The sequence below is a fragment of the Sceloporus occidentalis genome, unplaced genomic scaffold (assembly GCF_023333645.1).
Source record: "Sceloporus occidentalis isolate IW3139 unplaced genomic scaffold, rSceOcc1.0.p SCAF_1, whole genome shotgun sequence".
NCBI lineage: Eukaryota > Metazoa > Chordata > Lepidosauria > Squamata > Phrynosomatidae > Sceloporus > Sceloporus occidentalis.
This window is the reverse complement of record NW_028316981.1, coordinates 28,951,217-28,973,662: the sequence shown is the minus strand read 5'-3', so window position 1 is coordinate 28,973,662 and position 22,446 is coordinate 28,951,217. Positions and strand designations below refer to the sequence as shown.

The window sequence follows — 22,446 nt, the reverse complement described above, 5'->3', positions numbered from 1 at the left end:
TGGCAGAGTTACAATGTGCCCATGCCATATGCGGCTTTCAGCTTACACTGAAACCGCACACCAAAAGAAGCAATAGTATGTGCACCTGTACAGAAGCCCCATTGTTTTCAATGGGACTTGAGCATACACAGTATTTCCCTTACACAGGGGGGTCTGGAACAGATCCCCACATAAGGGAAGGGCCGACTGTACTTTGATGACATGTATGTCAATATGCCCATTATGTGTTGTTGTTTTTTAATCTTGAAAGGAAACAGTCTGGAAGATCAAAATTGGAGGGTAGACCCAGGCCAAGAAGCAGACAGAAAGAAGCAGGAGACTGCTCTGTCAGGAGCAGCTCAGGATTTCATGTCTGCCATGACAACCATGGGGCTGTCCCAAATAATATCTGGAGCCACCCATATAGCAGGACATACTCTGGACCTGTTTTTCTGTTCAGGACAGGATAATAGTGATCTGGGAGTTGAGGAACTGTCAGTAGCTCCGTTGTCATGGACTGATCACTACCTGGTAGGGTTTAGACTCACTGGGACTCAGAGCCTCTGCACAGGTGGAGGGCCGATTAAGATGGTCCGCCCCAGGAGACTTATGGATCCGGATGGATTCCTGACGGCTCTTGGGGAGTTTCCTGCTGCCTTGGCAGGTGATCCTGTCGAAGCCCTGGCTGACCTCTGGAATAGGGAAATGGCCAAAGCGGTGGACACGATCACCCCTAAGCGTCCCCTCACACGAAGCGGAGCCAGACGTGCTCCCTGGTTCACAAGGGAGCTGATGGTGATGAAACGAGTGGGATGGAGACTAGAGTGACGATGGCGGAAGACTCAGAGTGAATCCGATCAAACACGGGCCAAAACCCACCGGAAAACCTATGCCATGGCAGTGGTGGCAGCTAAGAAATTATACTTTTCTACCACCATTACGTCTGCACAGTGTCACCCAGCGCAGCTATTCCGAGTTGTCAGGGGCCTTTTACATTCTGGCCCCCAAGAAGAAAACAAAGACCACTCGACAGTTCGCTGTGAGGAATTCGCAAGATACTTTGCAGACAAAGTCACTCGGATTCACTCTGACTTGGATGCTGTAGTTGAGGCAGGTCCAGTGGATGTAACCATAGTGCCTGCTTGTTCCATATTATTGGATGAGTTTCAATTTGTGCAGCCTGGGGATGTGGATAGGATCCTTGGAGAAGTGAGAGCCACCATGTGTGTACTGGACCCTTGCCCTTCTTGGCTCTTGAAATCAGCTAGAGGGGGACCCAACTATTTCTCCTTTCCATCTGATTCCAAGGAAGCTGTCCCTGTGCTGAGCCATTGTCTGATGTCAGTAATGGACTGGAGGAGGGCAAACAAATTGAAGCTTAATCGAGACAAGACAGAGGTGCTCCTGGTCAGTCGTAAGACAGATCAGGGAATTGGAATTATGCCTGAGCTGGATGGGGTTACACTCCCCTTGAAATCTCAGGCTCGCAGCTTGGGTGTGCTCCTGGACTCCAGTCTGAATCTGGATGCCTAGGTCTCAGCAGTGGCCAGAAGTGCATTTGCACAATTTAAACTTGTGCGCTAGCTGCACCCATTCCTTGAGACGTCAAATCTGGCTACAGTGACACATGCTTTGGTTACATCCCGTTTGGACTACTGTAACGCGCTCTATGTGGGGCTGCCTTTGGAAACTGTTCGGAAACTTCAGTGAGTCCAAAATGCTGCGGACAGAATGCTGACCGGAACCAGTTACAGGGAGCATATAACTCCTGTATTGAAACAGCTTCACTGGCTACCGGTTCATTTCCGAGCACAATTCAAAGTGCTGGTTATGACCTATAAAGCCTTACACGGCTTAGGTCCAGACTATTTGAAAGACCGTATCTCCCCATATGAACCACCTAGAGCCCTAAGATCTTCAGGAGAAGGCTTTCTCTCAGTCCCAGGCTCGCCTGGTGAGGACCCAAGAGAGAGCCTTCTCAGTTGCTGCTCCTTCCCTGTGGAACTCCCTTCCACGGGAGACTAGGTTGGCCCCCGCACTGCTGGCCTTTCGTAGGCAGGCAAAGACATTTTTATTTAAACAGGCCTTTTGAGATCTGGCAGGCTTGGTTTATTGGGAGATGAGAGGGTTGGACTTGGACTTTTTAATTTTAATTCTGTATGTTTTAAAAATTTTATATTTGTAATTTTTATATTTTTATGATTTTAATTGTACAATTTTAACTTATGTTTATGTATGTTCACCGCCTTGGGTCCCATTTTGGAAGAAAGGCAGGATAAAAATAAAATAAAATAAAATAAAATAAATAAATAAAATAATGTCTGTGATGGAGCTTTTGCAGATCTCTGAAATTCAGTGAAATGTTTATGTGGTTGATTTATATCTCACATTTCTCCCCAGATTGTAAGTAATAAAGACACAAAGGTTTCTACACTGCAAAACAAAAGTTCTGCTGTCTCTGTTTGGCGCTGTGACATTTCCTTGCCTCTCCTTCCCTGAACTTTGGCTTCCTCTTTGAATTCTTATCTTCCATAACTCCCTGACTAACATTTGAACTGGGTTAGACTACTTTTCATGCTTGGATCCTGAATTACTCCAACCAAACCTAGATCCTATCATTATAGATGAAATTATGAAAATCCTAATGTAACAGTACCCCTCTCTAGATTGACCCTTCAGTTCTAGCCCTTGGGCTCCTATCATTCACTTTGCTGTGGCCTGGTACAGACTGCCCCAAAAGGGAGGTCTGCCGGCGCCTAATTTTGCTCCGCAGGGCATCTGCGGCCTAAAGACTGCGGGACTTCCCCGTGGAGTAAAAAGAGCCTGCAAAAAGCGGGTTCTTCTTGTGGCGTTGTAATGGTGCTGCGACGTGCAGACGCTAGGCATCCTGCATGTAACAATGGCAGCACCCATCTGTACAGGGCACTGCCATTGTTACGCCCTCATCACATGCTAGGGTTGAGGCACGTGTGGGCAGAGCGCCCATGGCCAACCCCTAGCACATGACAAGGGCACCCAATAGGCCCGTCTGTAATGGGCCTGTGTTACCATTCAGATCCCTCCCTGGACCTACAACTCTGGACAATCCCTGGCTGTGTTGGTCAGTGTGATAAAGCATGACCTTGCTAATTATTGAAACAAAAAATCCAAACAGAGATGTTGAGAATCAAAAACAGTAAAAATTTATCACATATCAAATAGAATCATAGAATCCTAGAGTTGGAAGAGACCACAAGGGCCATCCCGTCTAACCCCATGCCATGCAGGAAATCTAAATCAAAGCATCCCCGACAGATGGCCATCCAGCCTATGTTTAAAGACTTCCAAGAAAGGAGACTCCACTACACTCCGAGGGAGTCTGTTCCACTGCTGAACAGCCCTTACTGTCAGGAAGTTCTTTCTAATGTTGAGGTGGAATCTCTTTTCCTGTAGCTTGCATCCATTGTTCCGGGTCCTGTTCTCTGGAGCAGCAGAAAACAAGCTTGCTCCCTCCTCAATATAACCTTCTCTTCTCCAGGCTAAACATCCCCAGCTCCCTAAGTCATTCCTCATAGGGCATGGTTTTCAGACCCTTCAACATTTTAGTCACCCTCTTGTGGACCTGCTCCAGTTTTTCAACATCCTTTTTGAATTGTGGGGCCCAGAACTGGATACAATATTCCAGGTGGGGGCTGACCAAAGCAGAATACAGTTGCACTGTTACTTCCCTAGACACTATACTTTTATTGATGCAGCCTAAAATTGCATTGGCCTTGTTAGCTGCTGCATCGCATTGTTGACTCATGTTCAACTTGTGGTCTACTTGGACTCCTAGATCCCTTTCACACATAGTTTCATTCAGTCAGGTGTCCCCCATCCTATATGTGTGCATTTCATTTTTCTGCCCTAAGTGCAGTACCTTACATTTCTCCCTGCTGAAGTTCATTTTGTTAGCTTTGGCCCAGCTTTCTAGTCTATTCAGGTCATTTTGAATCTTGATCCTGTCCTCTGGAGTATTAGCTATTCCTCCTAATTTGGTGTCATCTGCAAATTTGATAAGTATGCTCCCAATTCTGTCATCCAGGTCATTGATAAAGATGTTGAATAACACTGGGCCCAGGACAGAGCCCTGTGGGACCCCACTGGTCACTTCTCTCCAGGATGAAAAGGAGCCATTGTTGAGCACCCTTTGGGTTTGGCCGGTCAACCAATTCCTAATCCATGTAACATTTACATTGTCTAGCCCACATTTTACAAGCTTGTTTGCACAAATTCATGGGGAACCTTGTCAAAGGCTATACTGAAATCAAGATATACTATATCCACAGCATTCCCTTCATCTACCAAGCTGGTAATTTTATCAAAGAAAGAGATCAGGTTAGTCTGGCATGGCTTCTTTCTCTGAAACCCATGTTGATTCTTTGTGATTATGGAATTGCCATCTAGATGTTCACAGACTCTCTGTTTAATGATCTGCTCGAGAATCTTTCCTGGTATAGATGTCAGACTAACTGGATGATAATTGTTGGAATACTCTTTTTCCCCCTTTTTGAAGATGGGAACAACGTTTGCCCTCCTCCAGTCTGCTGGGACTTCTTCTGTTCTCCAGAAGTTCTCAAAGTTTATTGCCAATGGCTCCACTATTATGAAGTCGAAGGCTTTCATGGCCGGCATCCATAGTATTTTGTGGGTTTTTTGGGCTATGCGGCCATGTTCTATAAGAGTTTATTCCTGATGTCTCACCAGCCACAGATGCTGATGAAACGTCAGGAATAAACTCTTTTAGAACATGGCCACATAGCTCCGCTGTTACATTTGCCAGCTTTTTTAATACTCTTGGATGTAGTTAATCTGGTCCTGGAGACTTTCTTGAAACACCTCCCATTTTTCTTGCTGATTGGAACTCTTTGAAATTGTTTCTTCAGTATCTCCGTTTTGAGAAGCTCCCATCCATCTTGAACTCCCTTCTCTTTTAGTATTTCTGACCATGGGATCACCTCCAATATTTCTCTAAGTTTACTAAAATTAGCTCTCCTAAAGTCTAGAATGCGTGTCTGACAATGTCTGGCTTCTCCTTTCCACTGTATAACAAACTCCAGGAGAACATGGTCACTTCCACCTAATGATCCTACCACTTGCACCCCATTAACCAAGTCATCCTTTGTTGGTAAGGATCAGATCTAAAATAGCTGAACCCCTTGTTCCCTCTTCCATATTTTGAAATTGTCTTCAAGCTAAGTGAGGAATTTACTAGACCTTGAGGATTTGGCTGAGTTTGACTTCCAGTAAATATCAGGATAGTTGAAGTCACCCATCGCTACTACATCTCTCCTTTCTGAATGTGTGGTCATCTGTTCTAGAAAGGCATCATCCAGTTCCTCCATCTGACTTGGGGGTCTGTAGTAGACTCCCGCCATAACATCCTTGTTGTTTCCCTCTTCTTTAATTTTTATCCAGATACTCCCCACCTGGCTGCCAGGATTGATGTCCTGGATCTCTTCACAGGTGTAAATGTCCCTGACATATAATGCTATTCCTCCTCCTTTCCTGATTGACCTATTTCTCTTAAAAAGGTAATACCCCTCTGTTCCTACATTCCAATCATAAGTCTCATCCCACCAGGTTTCAATGATGCCTATTATATCATATTTGCTTTGTTGTGCTAGGAGATCGAGTTCATCTTGCTTATTTTCTATGCTCTCCGCATTAGTGTAGAGATATTTAAGACTATGTGTTCCCATTTCTTGCTGCTTGTGCAAATTTTTTTGCCTCTCACAAATAAAATAAACATCTCCTTTTAGTCTGGTTCAATATACAGTACACAGTAATATCTCAGTTTCAGATAAAATAACACTTCTCCTTGAACTCTCTTCACATTCTCACTCCCCATCAAGCCCTATTGGGATTCCCTCCTCCTCTTCCTAACTAGCCCTACATCTACAGCATTTCTAACTGGTCCTAACTGTTTAGTAGACAGGCCCCTATCGATCCTCTCCCTCATAGCTCCCCCTCCCCCAGCATTTCATTGGCTGATTCTATCAACCTTGTGCAGCTTTTTGCTTCACAATGAGCGAGTTCTTGGTGTTTTTCTAATCTCACTAAGTTTGCTCATCCTTTTTCCTTGGTTAAAATCCATTCATTTCTTAAATCAGAGCTGAGAAAAGTAACATTTTTGGATTGCAACTCCCAGAGTCTTCTAGGCAGCTTGGCCAAGGAAACTGTAGTGAAATAGATGTGATGCCTTCACTTCTATTTCTACATTCTATCCACTTCTAAATAGAAGACTGAAGGTTCCTGCCATGAACAAGTTTACTTGTACCTGTTCAGAGGTCACTCTGCTAAACACCTGTCTGCCATATATAATGTCTTCAGTAGAAGTTGAATGTAACAGCTTCATTGTAAGGCTGTCATGGTAAATCATCAGGTTTTCTGGCATAGACATTGTAGCTGTGCTAAACCTATATACTAAGTCCACCCTTTGTCAAATTCTATCCACTTTACTTTCTGTTGGAGGGAAATGTTGAATAACTGTTAACTGGAAGCACTGGATCCACATTTCATGAGATATTTAGGGGTATGTGGTGCACATCCTGTATTAACATCCAGATTTGTGCATTCAAAGATGCTTATGTCATTAGTTCCTTGTAGCCACTAGGCATAGAAAAATGTACAATCTAGGGAAATAAAGGGTTGCATTTTGCAAATTTAGTGATGTAGTGGCTTAGTGATTAAGATGCCAAATCTGATGATCAGTAGATCAGAAGGTTGGCAGTTTGAGGCCCGAGTGCTGTATGATGGGGTGAGCTCCTGTCACTAGTCCCAGCTTCTGCCAACCTAGCAGTTCAAAAGTATGCAAATGCAAGTAGATAAATAGGTACCACTTAAATAGGAAGGTAATAGAGTTTGATGTAGTCATGCTGACCACATGACCTCCAGAGCAGTCCTCAGACAACACTTTGGCTTAGAAATGGAGATGAGCACTGCCCCCCTACAGTCAGTTACAACTAGACATTTATGCCAAGGGACTTCCTTTACCTTTAACATTTAGTAGATAGTTGGAGGTGTTTTCTGTTACAGAACACTAGCTACCGTATATACTTGACTATAAGTCGACCCCATGTATAAGTCGAGGGCAGGTTTGGGGGACAAAAGTATGGATTTTGATATGACCCATGGATAAGTCGAGGGTAAAAATTAGGGGCATGCAACAAAGGATCTAAATGATGAAGCAAAGGAGAATGATGCCAAAGATCCTACAAAATTCTGTCAGGCATAGCTGTTTGTGCTCACCCTAAAGGCTGGATGGATGAGAGAATAAAAAAAGGGGGGGTCATTGCTTCCAGGACAAATTACGCTCTTCCCTTTCAGAAGGGGATGGTTCCCTTTTCTATAAGTTGAAGTAGAGTATTTACATTGACCTGTGGATAAATCGACTCAGGTTTTTTGGGTCAATTTTTTGACTAAGATTTTTAGACTTATACATGAGTATATACAGTATGTAACTTGACCTCATTAGATTCTTCCTACATTGTCTTGCAACTGTGTCTACTTTGTGTAGCTATTTCTCTGTATATATTCACTTCTATGAACTCTTTTAACTGAAAGCTGTCTTGAATCTTTTGAAAATCAGTTTGTAGTACAGTCACTTCTTCAAAGTGTTCCTGATTTCTTGAGTATATTTTTCAATTCCAGCATCTGATTGCTATGCAGTATAGAATCTGCATTCAAATGTGCCCAGAATATTTTGTGTATGCTGCTTCTCTGTATTATTTAAGAACCATTATATAATTTATGGCACTAATACGGCTACACCCATTCTCAAAGGCCCCGTATCAGCCATTTTAAATATTGGCAGTTTACTTGCTTTTTATGAGCAAATATTACATAGGAAAAAACTTTAGTAGAAAGTGGATCTTTATCTCTTTGGGAATGTGACATTTTTGTGTTGTATAAAAAGAGTGCTTTTTACAGCCAGAATGGGGGTGCTGTACTACAGTTTATCATTTTTTATCACTCAATTTATCAGTAGAACATTTCACTGTAAAATGTTTATTTGTACCGTATGTTCATGTGATCTGTGTTGGTGGGAATATTAGGGGTTCTTCTTTGTTTGTGATGCCTTGGCCACAATCCAAAAGGAAGCATATGCATGTTTTATGTATGCATTTTAACTTTTTAAAACATTCCTTTTCAGAAATACATATTCCAGAAACCTTAAATTGTTACTTTACTAATTACTAGTTTGGCCTCTGCCCTGCTGTCTTTCAGCAAGGAAGCTAAGACCTTTCTACTTTACTTTTACTTCTTATTCTTACTTTGGTTTGGCTGCTGCAAAAAGAATTTTCAAATGGGGATGTTGTACTTTTATTAATGTATTTTTATTTTATTTATATCCTACCTTTGTCTCAATATGGGACCAAAGCAGCTTATAATATAAGGTAAAATCAAATAGCTAAAATATGTGGTACAACAGTTTAAAAAACATTAAAGTATCAATCCTATTAAAACGTTGTTGTTTAAAACAATGAAAAACACATTAAGCATATACATGCTTTTTAAAAGCAACACATCTACTGTACATCCTTCTGCCTCTACCAGTTAAAGGCTGAAGTCCTATTTAAATAAAGTCTTCGGCTGCCAGTAAAAGGAGAACATAGAATTGTAGAATCTTAAAGCTGGAAGGGATCAAAAGTTTAATCTATTCCAACCTCCTGTTATGCAGGAAAAAACAACTAAAGCACCCCCTGAAAGATGCCTCCAAAAACAGAACACTCATCGCCTTCTGAGGCAATCTATTCCAGTGTTCAACCACTCTTACAGTAAAAAGGTCTTCCTAATGTAAGTGGAATCTCTTCTTGTAATTTGAATACACTGGTTCATTTTCTAGTGTCTGGAACAGCAGAAAACAAATTTGCTCCATTTTCTGCCCGACATCCCTTCAGATAGTTGAAAATAGCTACCACATCACCTCTGAGTCTTCCCTACTCCAAGATAAACATATCCAGCTTCCTAAGTCATTCCTCATGAGCCTTGGCCTTTAAAACTGTGATCATCTTGGTCACCCTGAACTGGACATGTTCCAGCTGGTCAACATCCTTCTTGACCTGCAGTGCCCAGAACTGGACACAGCTTTCCAGATGGCCTCAGGCCAAAGCAGACTAGAGTGACACTAATACCTCCCCTGACTGGGACACAATACTCCTATTGAGACACCCTAGAGTTACATTGACTTTTTTCGATGCTGCATCACATTGTTGACTCATAAAACATTCAGGGGTAGCTGTGTTGGCCATTTAAGAAACACAAACAAAAATCCATTAAGAAACACAAACAAAAATCCATCAATGATACCTTTTATTGGCCAATCAAAATGCATAATATACTTGTTGCAAGCTTTTGAATCTCTATGGAATTCTTTATCAGGCAAGATGTTACAAACCAAACAAGTGGGGGGGGGGGGGACAAATGGAGATATTAGTCAGATGCCTGCATGTTGTTTCAGTCCTTAGTAAAATTGTTATGATGAGAGGATATCTTTTGCAGGCAGGCTCCTTCTCCTTCTGGCCATGAAGCAATAAGGAGCTTTTCAAATTCCATGGGGATTTAAAGTCAATTTGCATCTCAACAGGGACCCCTCTTTTGCAATTCCATTCCAGTGAGGTCACAGGCCTCTTTGTAGGAAAAGACCAATGGATCTCTCAAGAAGACTTCATATTTTTGCATCAGGAACATTTTAGTGATAAATGTGAATTAAGTCCAAATTTCAGAAGAAGAAAAAAGTTTTTACCTTTGTTGAAGTCCCAGTCCACATGCTAATCTTCATGGTTCCCCTGGATTTTTGTTTGTATTTGTTAAATGGCTAACACAGCTACCCCTGAATGTTTTCTGTATTGTGAGATACCGCATTGTAGCTGCAACAGGGAAACCATGAAGTGATCCCATCCTTTACTAAAGACAGAAAGAACATACAGGCATCTGACTAACATCTCCAATTCTTTTTTCTCCCCCCCCCCCCCCTCTTGTTTGGTTTGTAACATCTTGCCTGATGAAGACACCCATGGAGCTTTGAAAGCTTGCAACAAGTATATTGTGCATTTCAGCTGACCAATAAAAGGTATCATTGTTGATTCATGTTTCATTTGTAGTCTACTTAGTCCCCCTGACTTTTTTCACATATATTGCTTTCAAGCCAGATGTCACCCATGCTACATTTGTGCATTTCATTTTTTTCCCTGCCTAGATGTAGTACTTTACATTTCTTCTGGTTTACATTCATTTGGTTAGTTTTGGATCAGCTGTCCAGTCTCTCAAAGTCACTTTGAATTCTGATCCTGCCCTCTGAAGCATGTGCTAACACACACACACCCTCAAAATGGTGTCATCTGCAAATCTGATTAGTATGCCAACTATTCCATCATCCAAGTCATTGTTAAGATGTTGAATAGTGCTGTGTCTAGGACAGAACCTTGTGGTGCCACACCAGTCACTTTTCCTCAGGATGGTGGGTACTCTGGGTTGAGTCTGTCAACCAGGTACAGAGCCACTTAACTGTAGCACTGTAACAAAATAGAGGAGGGCTAGCCAAGCCTCCCTTGGGAGGAAGTTGCACAGCCTATGAGCAGCTTACCAAGAAGGCTCTCTCCCATGTCCTTACCAGACAAGCCTGTAAGGAACCTCTCCCCCAGAGATTACAAGACTTGGAGAGGCCTAAACCATGACAACCCCCAGCTCCTTACCTACTCCCTATATCTCAGCTAGTGAGCAGATCCCCATCACCCTGTTTGACACTGAAACAGGGTGCCTGGCTGCACCAATGTGGCGAGGCATCCTATTTTCACATCAGGCACAGCAATGGAGGTCTGCTCACTAGTGGAGATGCAGGGGAAATATAAGGTGCATGTGTTGGTAGTGGGTGCCCAGGTTGCCGTGGAGCTAGGCATATAAATACCTGCCTATTCCAACACCAGACTAGAGTCCAGCCTGGGTTGACACCCAGGCCAAGAAAATATAGCTCGAGCCCATGCTTTCCTAGCCCATCTGCTCAGGGCCAAGGTTATCCAGATGCAGTGCTATTTACCCTGCCTAGTCCCACATTGTGGGTATCCACAATGTCAAAAGAGGGAAACAAAGATTTTAACATTCTCACTGAAATTGTTTGTTTTGCACCTTGTCTCCAGAATTCCCATATCTAGAAAGCTTGTAGTAAGTTTCCTATGCACAAACTCATGCACACAATTTTAAAATGCAAACAGCTAAATTGTATACAAATGGAAAAAAAAATACACAGAGAGACACTTTGAGGAATGAGGGAAATGTGTACATCAAGAGAACTGTACTTGAAAAGTATATATTTCAAACTGGCTTCCGGGCGGGTCACGGGGTTGAGACGGCCATGGTCGCCTTGGTCGATGATCTCCGTCTGAGCATTGACGGGGGAAGCGTGTCCCTGTTAGTGCTCTTGGACATCTCAGCGGCTTTCGATACCATAGACCATGGTATCCTTCTGGGGCGCCTGGCTGAGGTGGGAATCGGGGGCACTGCGCTCCAGTGGTTCCGCTCCTACCTCTCTGGGAGGTCCCAGATGGTGCAGCTGGGAGACGTGTGCTCCAGCGAGCGGGCCCTTAAAACCGGGGTCCCTCAAGGAGCAATTCTGTCTCCCATGCTATTTAACATTTACATGAAACCGCTGGGAGAGATCATCCGGAGACATGGGGCGCGGGGTTATCAGTACGCTGATGACACCCAAATTATTTTCTCTATGTCTCCGACTGATGCAGTGACCGGGGATGGCGTCTCTCCTCTCGTGGCCTGTCTAGAGTCAGTAATGGGCTGGATGAGGGAAAACCGACTCAAACTTAATCCAGAGAAAACGGAGGTACTGGTGATAGGTTCCCCTGGTCCAGGAATGGCGGTGGTTCCACCTGTCCTGAATGGGGTCACGCTCCCCGTGAAGGACTCCGTGCGCAGTCTGGGGGTGCTTCTTGACTCGTCCCTTCACCTGACTGCTCAGGTGAATGCGACGGTCAGGAGTACCTGTTATCAGCTTCGGCTGATTCGCCAGCTGCGCCCATACCTGGCCCAGAGGGACCTTGAAACTATCGTACATGCTCTGGTAACTTCGAGACTGGATTTCTGCAATGTACTCTACATGGGGCAACCCTTATACCAAACTCGGAAGCTGCAAATGGTGCAGAACATGGCAGCGCGGCTGGTCACTGGTGTCCCCAGGACCAGCCATATAACACCTGTGCTTAAAGATCTCCATTGGCTGCCCATCCGCTTCCGAGCTCAATATAAGGCGTTGGTTATTACCTATAAAGCCCTAAATGGCTTGGGCCCAGGTTTCCTGAAGGACCGCCTCTCCCCGTACATTCCGCCCCGCACCCTCAGAACATCTGGGCAGCAACTCCTGAAGGTGCCTGGGGCCAGGTTGGCTGTTACTGCCAGAAGATCCTTCTCCACAGCTGCCCCAGCCCTTTGGAATACGCTGCCCATGGAGCTCCGCTCATCTACCACCCTGGCCCAATTTAGGAAGGGTCTTAAAACCTTCCTATTTAATCAGGCATTCCCCGACTAAATATCCTATGGGCCTCCCTCCTCTCTCGTGGCCGTGAGGTTGGGCTAAGGGGCTTTTTATTGTTTTTAAGGATTGTTGTTATGTTTATGGTTTGGGCTGTTTTTAACTTTGTATGATGTTTGCACTTTGTTGCCTTTGTAAGCCGCCCTGATCGTTTGGAAGGGCGGGGTATAAATAAAAATTTTATTATTATTATTATATAAAATCCATATGGAAAATGCATATGAATTTCCATGCAGGGAGAAAAAAGGCTGATCTCACAACCTGATAATAGGTGAAGAAATGCCGGTAGGATTTGGAGAAATGCAACTACCTTGGGATTAAGGGTTTGTCACATCCCTATGTATGAAAGATTTTTAAGGTTACAGGAAATATCTTAGGTCTCCATAATTACCAGCCACAAGGTTTGGTTTAGTAAGATAGTACGCAGGATAGCCAGAGGAATCACATCTATGCAGCTGATTCTCTCGGGTACATTAGATGCTAACTGACCTCACGCCCTGTTTTGCAGCTGAGCTGAAACAATAATACTAATGCAGTTAAGTTGAAGCTCTGAGCACATATGCTTCTGTCCTTGATGTATGACAATTGCTTCAAAGTTATTCCTCTGTGTTTGTGTTTTTCTTACAGAGGATGAGACTTACATGGACTTAGAGAAACAATGGTGATTATTTAGACTATCCATCATGATAAAATATCTCTTTCTAGGAATGTGTGTTCCACTAGATTAGTGTTATTGATCATTCACTCCTCAAGTAGTCTACAGATGATTTTGGAAATCTGAAACTATTCTTCTCTCTTGTCTAGTGTAATTACCACTACAAAGTATAATCTAATTAGAAGACAACAAGGATGCATTCTAATTGTTCTAATAAATTATACAAAGCTTTAACACTTTCTGTTAGGTTTTAGTAAAATAAAGCAACAGACAGTGTGAAATCTTGTCTTTCTGTTTCTAACAAAGCAAGCTCAGTTGTTTCAGTCCAAGGAAATGGAAAATAAAACAAATAACTTCAATATTTCATGGGGTAATATTTTTGAAGTTTTGTATGTACAGTATTTATTTTGATTTTCCTTCAGAATTGTTTGTTTTTACTTGTTAGATACCAGTGAGGTCTCCAGTGTTTCTTTCCCTGTTTTATTGCAAAGCAACCTTTGATATTCTTTCCCCATGTATTTTCTATGTAGAAATCAGAACATTTAGCTGTTCTTGGGTATTTCTCCTGCATTTGAAATTAAAACTTTCTAACAAGAGTATTGCTGGTTTCTCTGTGTACACCAGTAGCAAGTACCTTTGGCAACTTTGCCTAAGGGGCATGTCCCATCCTCCACTTGACATGGGAGTGCTACATCTCCCCTTACACAACTAAGATGGCCTTATCACGTACAAGGGTTGTCTTGGGGCGGCGCTTCTACACACTCCTCAACCCTAGCACATGATGAGGGTGTCAAAATGGCAGTGCCCTGTACACACCATAAGCACCACAAGGCATCTGCACTGCACCACTTGGCACTTGTGTAACGAGTGCGCCGGTGGTGCACTGTGGCACACTTGTTACGCAAGTGCCGAGAGGCATAGAAAGAACCCGCTTTTTGCAGGTTCTTTTTCCGCCGGCAGAAAGCCTCACCGTTTGGTGGCTGAGGCTTCCCTCTGGCGGAAAACCAGGCGCCAGGAGGCTGCCCTTTTTGAGTGGTCTGTAGCCCGCCTTTGTACACTTTTGAAACAGGAGCTCCCCCTACCCTAAAATACCTTTGGGCCATCCACAACTTGGCAAAATTATCCCCATGGCCCTATATGGGCATGCATGCATGTTGTTGGTTTTTTTACTGTTGTGATGTGCTTTCAAGTCATTTCCAATTTATGGCTACCCTAAGCCCAACCTATCACAGGATTTCTTTGCAAGCTTTCTTCAGAATGGATTTTCCTGTACCTTCCTCTGAGGCTGAGAGATTGTGGCTTTCATGGCTGAGTGGAAATCTGAACCCTGATCCCTGCACTCAAACCACTATACCATATTGGCTCCCACCATACATGCTGCTTCAGTTTAAAAAAAATAAAATTGGATGATTGGAGAGGTTGTGTCTGAGAAGGGTGATGGAGGCATGGATCCCCAGCCTATGTAGTTCATGGATCACACTTCCCCCACTACTGTTGCAGATTTTGATTATTATAATTTATTATTCTTTTCTTTAAAAGATTGAGCCTAAACATTAGGCAGATATTTTTTGTAGTAAGAGCTGTTTTATAGTGAATAGATTGCCTTGGAGGATGGTGGACTCTCCATTTTTGGAGGTCTTTGAACAAAGGTAGGATGGTGTACTTCAAGAGTGCTTTAGTTGTATATTCCTACATGACAGAGGGTTGGATGAGATGGTCCTTGCAGTCTTTTCCAACTCTAAGAGTCTATTATTTATTTTATATCCCGCATTCTGTGCAGTCATGCTGGCCACATGATCACAGAGTTGTCTTTGATTATTTGATTATTGTAAGTTGCCACGAATCCCATTTTTGGAGAAAGGTGGGATACACATTCAGTGAATAAATACATACATAAAATTTGTCCTGGTATGGCACCAGACAGGGAAATTTGCCACCCTATCCCTGATGGGGTTATGCTTCCCCTAAAGGATAAAGCTCGCAGTTTGGGAGTACTCCTGGATTCATCTCTACAATTGTTATCTTAAGTAGATGCAATGGCCAGCAGTGCTTGGTACCAGCTTCGGCTGATACGCCAACTGCATCCCTGTCTGGACAGAAAGGACCTTGAAACTATAGTACATGCACTGGTAACCCCCCGCTTGGATTTCTGCAATGCGCTCTACATGGGGCTACCTTTGTACCAGGTTCGGAAGCTACAACTAGTGCAGAATGCTGCAGCCAGATTGATCACAGGCATTCTGAGATCGGACCATATAACACCTATATTAAAATCTCTCCACTGGCTGCCTATTAGCTTCCGGGCGCAATACAAAGTGTTGGTTGTTACCTATAAAGCCCTACATGGCTTGGGCCCGAGTTACTTGAGGGAGCGCCTCTCCCTACATAATCCGCCCCGCACCCTCAGAACAACGGGGAAATTTTTACTTGATTGCCCCAAGGTAAAACTAGCAGCAACTCACCGGAGGGCATATACGGCGACTGCCCCTACCCTCTGGAATGCACTCCCAGAAAAGACCTGACTCTGTTCTACATTAGAAGCCTTTAGGAAGGCATTAAAAACCCACCTCTTTCAAGTAGCCTATCCCCCCGATTCTGTTTAGATTAAAGAGTCCCCCGCCCATAACTGATGGTTTTAAGGATTTGTATATGGTTCAGGTTTTTAGGAATTTGTATGAAATTGTGATTGTAATTACTGAGCCATTTTATTGTTTGTATTGTGACATGTATCACATGCTTACTATCTTGTGAACCGCTTTGATCTACAGGAAAGGCGGTATATAAATAAAGTTTTTATTATTTATTTTATTTAAATTACAATAGTTAAACAAATAAACTCTTATATTTTAAAAGCACATAGTTTAAACACTTTAAAGCACATTGAAAACATAATGAAAAAACAGAAAAGGATAGCATACCCAACTAGAAACAACTTTCTGACACATGATTTGAGAGTCACAGGTCTACCTAAATAAAAGAAATTGTAGATGGAAAGAAAGCAGAGAGGGAGTTCCACAATTGTTTTTTAATATATATGTATAAGACACCTTCCCCTAAATTAAAAGAAGAGAAATGACAGGTGTGTTATCAAGGGATTTATTGTATTGTATTTTATTTTGATTTTTTCCAGTGAAAATAACTTGATACAACCCATAAAAGGGATAACAACAGCACCAGAAGAAACAGTCAATTGAACAGTACAGTTCTGGATCCCTCCGTGTAAGGCGAATTCCGCCTATGCTCGAGCCCCATTGGAAACAATGGGGCTCGTGTGCGGTGGTGCGGCGGCGCGCGCGCGCGCGGGGGGCGCAACAGACACGCGCGCCCATTCAATTGAATGGGATGCGCCGCCCCTTCCGCCCCGCGCGCGCCCCCGGCTTGAGCGCGTATGCTCAAGGCCGTGTATGGTGCGCCCGCGTATGGCGCGGGTGCGCTGTACAACATTTTTGGCCAACCACTGACTGACATTGACATAGAGAATTCTCTGGGAATGATGTTAAAAATGCAAAGTGTCTCTTACAGAAAACTTATATTAACTAATCTACTATTCAATAGATTAGCATGACAATAAGGTAGAAAATATGATCCTCTAATTAACATTTGAATAATTAATAAAAGGATATTTGACATTTTGCCCTTTTTTTGAATGACAGTACATCTACCTCTTCTAACAGCATAATAAATTGCTTTTCAGTTCAAGAATGTTATAAGATTTCTATTTAACATGAAATTTGGGAGAAGAAATGGTGTTCATTCCAGATGGAAGAATGGAAAGCTTCTCAACTTTTTCAGAAGCCCTTGAGTGTGTCAAAAGATCTTTGGATTGAGACCAGGGCTGCATCCCACTGTAGAAATAAACCAGTTTGACACCACTTTAAATGCGAAGCCTTAATGCTATGGAGTTCTGGGATTTGTAATTTTGTGAGATATTTAGTCTACCCTCTCAGAAAGCTCGGGTGCCACAATAAACTACAATTCCCAGAATTGCACAGCCATGGGAGTTAAAGTGGTATCAAACTGGGCTATTTTTGCAGTGCAGATGCAACCTATGCTTTCTTTTTAGAAATTCTCAGATATTTATTGATTTAGCACTAAGTACCTGTATATTGCCTCTCACCATGCTGATTCTTAGGACCGATAACAGTGAGTAGTCTTCACCCATCTGACCAATCTTTTTAAAAGCCATTTGTGCTGAAATACCATAAGTGAATTATTTCTTATACAAAGTATGTTCTGTGGATCTGTCTTTGTATCATTTCCCCATTTTAAATGAATACTAAAGACTGACACTGCTGAAATGCTTGGCAGAGCTAAAGAAGTTGCATCTCAATGGTTCAGCAAAATTGGGTCCTTATCGGGGGGGGGGGGTGTGCTGAGTTTTTCCTCCCAGATATAATAACTTTCATCCTGTGTTGACATGGTGTTAAACTGTGGCTTATATTTTGAGAAATACCCTGTTCCAGGGTGCAGAACACAGGTTAAAGGCTATATGCATTTACCCACATCTTAAATTGCTTCCCCTGAAAGGTAACAGGGTGAAATGGGGTGAGGTTTATCCTGCTTCGGAGTGGCAAGTACCAAACTGAATGTGTTTCATCCAGGAGAAAAAAACAGTGACGAAACCAAGCCAATCCAGGGTCATACATAGAGAAGCAGCAGAAGCATAGTCAAGGCAGTCTAGCGTCTATGAAATGCAGTTTGAACTGGAGCCCATAATAGTCAGGGAGTCACTGAAGAGAATAACAAACAAACAAACAAACAAATCCAAGCCAAAATTCAGGAAATGAGACAAATCATATATCACATGAGTTACTCTTGAAATGAAAAGGCCATCAAACAATGTCAAATGGATATTTTGGAGCTATTGTTTGCAGCCAAGAAATGGCCTTGGCTGTGTTAATTCATAACTAGCTGTAAATCAGCATAACTGGCTTAATTACATAAATGTGTTTCTTAAGGCAGGCCAGGGCATTGCCTGCTCTTTTGCATCTGTATTTTATGGATTTTATCTCACAAGGCTGGAAAAACAGAATAAAAGCATCTTTGGTCAGTACTTATTACACAACGTCATGTACATCCTGTTGCTGCTTTGCATTCCATTTGTTACTGTAGTGCATCTTTTTATTGACAGGCAAAACCCATCAATAGATTCTCAGTCTTACTGCTATTGCATTACTGCCATCATGAGATAGCTCCCATCTGCTGCAGTTTATGCTTCTCAGCCCTCGAGTAACCATGTGGTTACCATGTGGTTTCACAGCCATTACAGCTGCCAACAGCTTCCCAAAGCCAGCTGCTGTGTGCACATTCCCACAGCAGCTGGCTCCAGGAGTTGGTTGGCAGCCATAGTCACTTCCTCCCAAAGCATGGAGTTGCCTTACTTTTTCTTATGTTTTGACTGATTGCTTTCTATCATTGTGCTCAAACCCTGACAAATGGTGGCTAATCTTAACTCTAGTTAATGAAACAATTTAACTTTAAACCTTGGTTTTTGAATCCGAAATGTTTCAATAAACGATAATCTAACATAAACTAGAGTTTAAAAATTCAGACATAGCTGGAATGAAGCACAACAGAAGTAATTTGGATCTTGTTGTAATTTAGTGATATATCTGAACAGGTAAAAGTGAATGCATATGACTCTTTGTGACACGAGCTTCTAATGAAAGGGAAAGAATCTTTGCTGAACAGAAAGGAATGCTGATGTCATACCTCTGTGACCTTTCAGAGCAAAATTGCAATGCTAATTGAGTAAACACCATCTGCCATGGTGTAAATATGATTAGTTCAGAACTGTATTTTTCACTTCTCAAAGTACTGAGAATGTCAGTCTTCCAATACAACTCTTGTCCTTCTGGACCAAGGGCCTTTGCTTACAGGTTTATTTGTCCTTCTGTATGTCTGTTGGCATGAATATTGATTACAAAGCTGTTTGGCCTGGTAACTATCACCCTGAAGAAAAGCCATCTGATAGTCACAATTATTTCTAATAATCACGTACTGCCTTGTGTGTATTTAAATGAACACACTGTTCAGAAAAAGAAAGGATGGGAGAATTTATCCCTCTTTCCTACTCATTGTTCACTCTGGCTGGCAGAGGGGGGTGGCTCGTGGTGTTTAGGATGAGCAGGAGCAACCACTCAGCTGGGTGTTCATTCCCCTCTGAGCTGTCACCCGATGCAGTCGCACCCCCCTGTTGAGAAGAGGCTCTGGAAAGAAAAGGGAAAAGAAAAAAAAAAGAGTTTGGCAGTTAAGTAGATAGTGTGATTTCTGGCCAGATGGAAGAAACAGAGGCGGGATACAGACGGGCAAAAAGGGGTGTATTCATGACGTCATGAAGGTAGAGCCTTCAGACGGCCCTTACCTGAATGCCGTCATGAATGCGCCGCCCGCACGCCCCAAGCGGGAAGAAGCGGCATTAAAAAGGTGCCGCTTTTTTCCGCTTCTTTTTGATATGCGGCGTACGTGCGCATCTCCGTCTGTAAGCTGCTGCACCGGTACACCAGAATTGCCACGCCGCAAATATAAGTTGCCCATTTAAAAGCTCCGTGTCAGCTGCGTCGCATAATGGGTCGGGGTCCGGGACATGCGTGGTTTGCAGTCAGGCTTTAATTGCAGCGTCCGCTGCCATGCAGCTGTGGAAGCTGCGGCACAGCTGCGGCATATTTTAAGTCTCGTAACCCTAACCCTAGAGCTGCATGTGCGCATGCGTTGCTAGAATCGCGGGAAGTTGTAAGTTTTGCCGGCGGATGTTTTGGTTGTAGAAAGTGATAAGGGAAAGTTTGGAATTTAAAGTGACCCCCTACACACATTCCTGCGCCATTTTCACCTGGGAACGGGCACAGTTCGGCTGCTCCTGGCACAGCTGTGCGGCGGCTCCCCTTTGCCACCAGGCAGGATGGCTCAGCCATCCACCAGCACCCCGAAAAAAGGCAGGGGGACGTCTTGGTCTCATGCGGAGATGGCTGACCTTATAGCTATATGGTCCCAGCCAAACATTCTGCAAAAATTGGAGCAGTCATACCTGAATGCTGACACATATCGAGAAGTGGAAGAAGCCATGAGAGCCAAGGGCCACAACAGAACTTTGGAGGAGTGTCGCCGAAAATGCAAGTCGCTAAAATCTCAATACAAACAATACAGAGATGCCCAGGCCAGAGGTACTAAGAAGGCCACCCCCCTGCCCTTTTACAAGGAGCTGCATGCTTTCATTAAAAGTGATGGAAGCATCAGACCCAACAGACTAGCCACCAGTGGGGAGCATGTGAGGGTCCCGGCGGGCCAGCCAGCCAGAGCGGAGCCTGTGGTGGTGGAGGAGGAGGACGAGGACGAGACCCCGGACCTTGAATGTGCCCAAGACCTTTTGATGCCCCCTCAGGGTAAGATGTGCCAGGGCCCCTGGGGGGAAGGGAGGGGGAAATGGGAGAAGGGGAAGATGTGGCCCCGGGGTGGGCACAGGGCAGAGATGACCCTTGTCCCTTGTCATACAGATGAGGAGCAGGAGGAGGAGGAACACCCCGACTCGGGCGATTCCTCCAGCAGCCAGAGACCTCTGGACCCCCGCGCCCTGCTCAGACAAATGTCTGCTGGGGCCGGGAGCTCCAGAAGGAGACCACCATCTCGTGCTGGATCCTCTTCCACGACCAGCAGCTACCGTGACTGCTCACCTGTCTCCCGGGCCAGTGCACCTGCCAGCGACGGCAGTGAGGCCGAAGAGAATATGCAAGGTAAACCCTATATTTATGTTTATTACTGCATGGCTCAACTGCGCAATTGTGGCATGTTTCTTTCACTGCTTACTGTGCTGGAATGTTTGCAAGGTTGCTGTGGAATTAGGATTGTGAGTGTCCCTGGCATGGTCATGTGCTGCATGTGTCCCACATTCCTAAGGCACCCCTCCCTTGCATGTAAATCTCTCCTTTCCCCACGCCCTTAGTTTGAAGCTCTACCCTTTGCCACAGCTTCGAGTGAGAGTTCCTGCATGGCAGAATGGGGTTGGACTAGATGGCCCTCAGGGTCTCTGCTAACTGTAGGCTTCTATGACTCTCTGCTTGTATGCCCAATAGTAGGAGGATGAACTGAAGCAGAAGAAGAAGAAGGAGAACCACCTCCAGCTAATCCCATAGCTGCCATGTCAGCAGAGGAGCGACTTGCGACCAAGAAGAAAAGGGTGTGTCCGTCAGCAGCTACTAGAACTGTGGCAGCTGTGGATCAGCTCAAGGCTTGCTCAGAAGAGCACATGGCAGCACTGATGCAGCAGGGGCAGCGAGCCTTTGAGGACAGGGAGAGGGGCAGACAGTCCCGCAGGGAGCTCATGGAAAGGGCACTGGGATTTCAAGAGACGGCACTAGGATTTCAAGAGAGGACACTGGGAGTTCAAGAGAGGAACCTAGAAGTTCAAGTGAGGGCACTGGGATTTCAAGAGAGGAACCTAGAAGTTCAAGTGAGGGCAGTGGAAGTTCAAGAGAGGGCCGTTCAGAACCAGGAGAGATCAATAGACAGGTCAGACCAGGAGCAGAGGCGACTCAACACCACCTTGGAAGCGCAGACTGTTCTGATGGGGCAAATGCTGGAGATCATGAGGGGAGGGCAGGGTGGCCCGAGACGCAGAAGGGTACATAGGGAGCAGGGTGGAAGAGGCAGGGCTGTCCCCAGGGTCGTGGAGGAAGTGGTTGAGCAGCAGGAGCCCCAGCAAGAGCTGGAAGAGCCAGGGCTGTCCCCAGGGTCGTGGAGGAAGGGGTAGGGCAGCAGGAGCCCCCAGCAAGAGCAATCCTTCCAGCTGAGGAGCAGGGAGTTGCCATGGAGGTGGAACTGTCTCAGCAGCCTCTTGCTGGGCCATCCTCCAGCCTCTTCAGTGACTCTCTGGCAGTCCCACTGCCCACAACTCTCCCCCAAAGGCAAAGGGCAACTAGAGGGGGCCTGGGATCAAGGGGCAGGGAGCACTGACAAGGCACTAGGTCCCATGATGTCCCATAAAGACATCATTTCGCCTCCCAGGGCATGTGTTCCCTCCCAGCCCTATCTACTCTAGTCTACCCTTCCTGTTCTCTCCTCCCACCATGCCTGGCTCACTGGTCCCCAAACCAGCAATGTCCAAACTCTGTCCTTCCAGGTGTTTGGACTTCATCTCCCAGAATCCCCAGCCACCTTGCCCTGTGGTCTGGGATTCTGGGAGATGAAGTCCAAATGCCTGGAAGGACAGAGCTTGGACATTGCTACCTCCCAGCACTCCTGCCTAGCTTTAGAGTGCACA

The 22,446-nt window shown here is 44.4% G+C and overlaps 1 pseudogene; it reads left to right on the top strand.

The window, feature by feature from the left end:
• Nucleotides 1-348: 348 nt before the first annotated feature.
• Nucleotides 349-22,446, top strand: part of LOC149321281 (uncharacterized) — a 137,986-nt pseudogene continuing 115,888 nt past the window's right edge.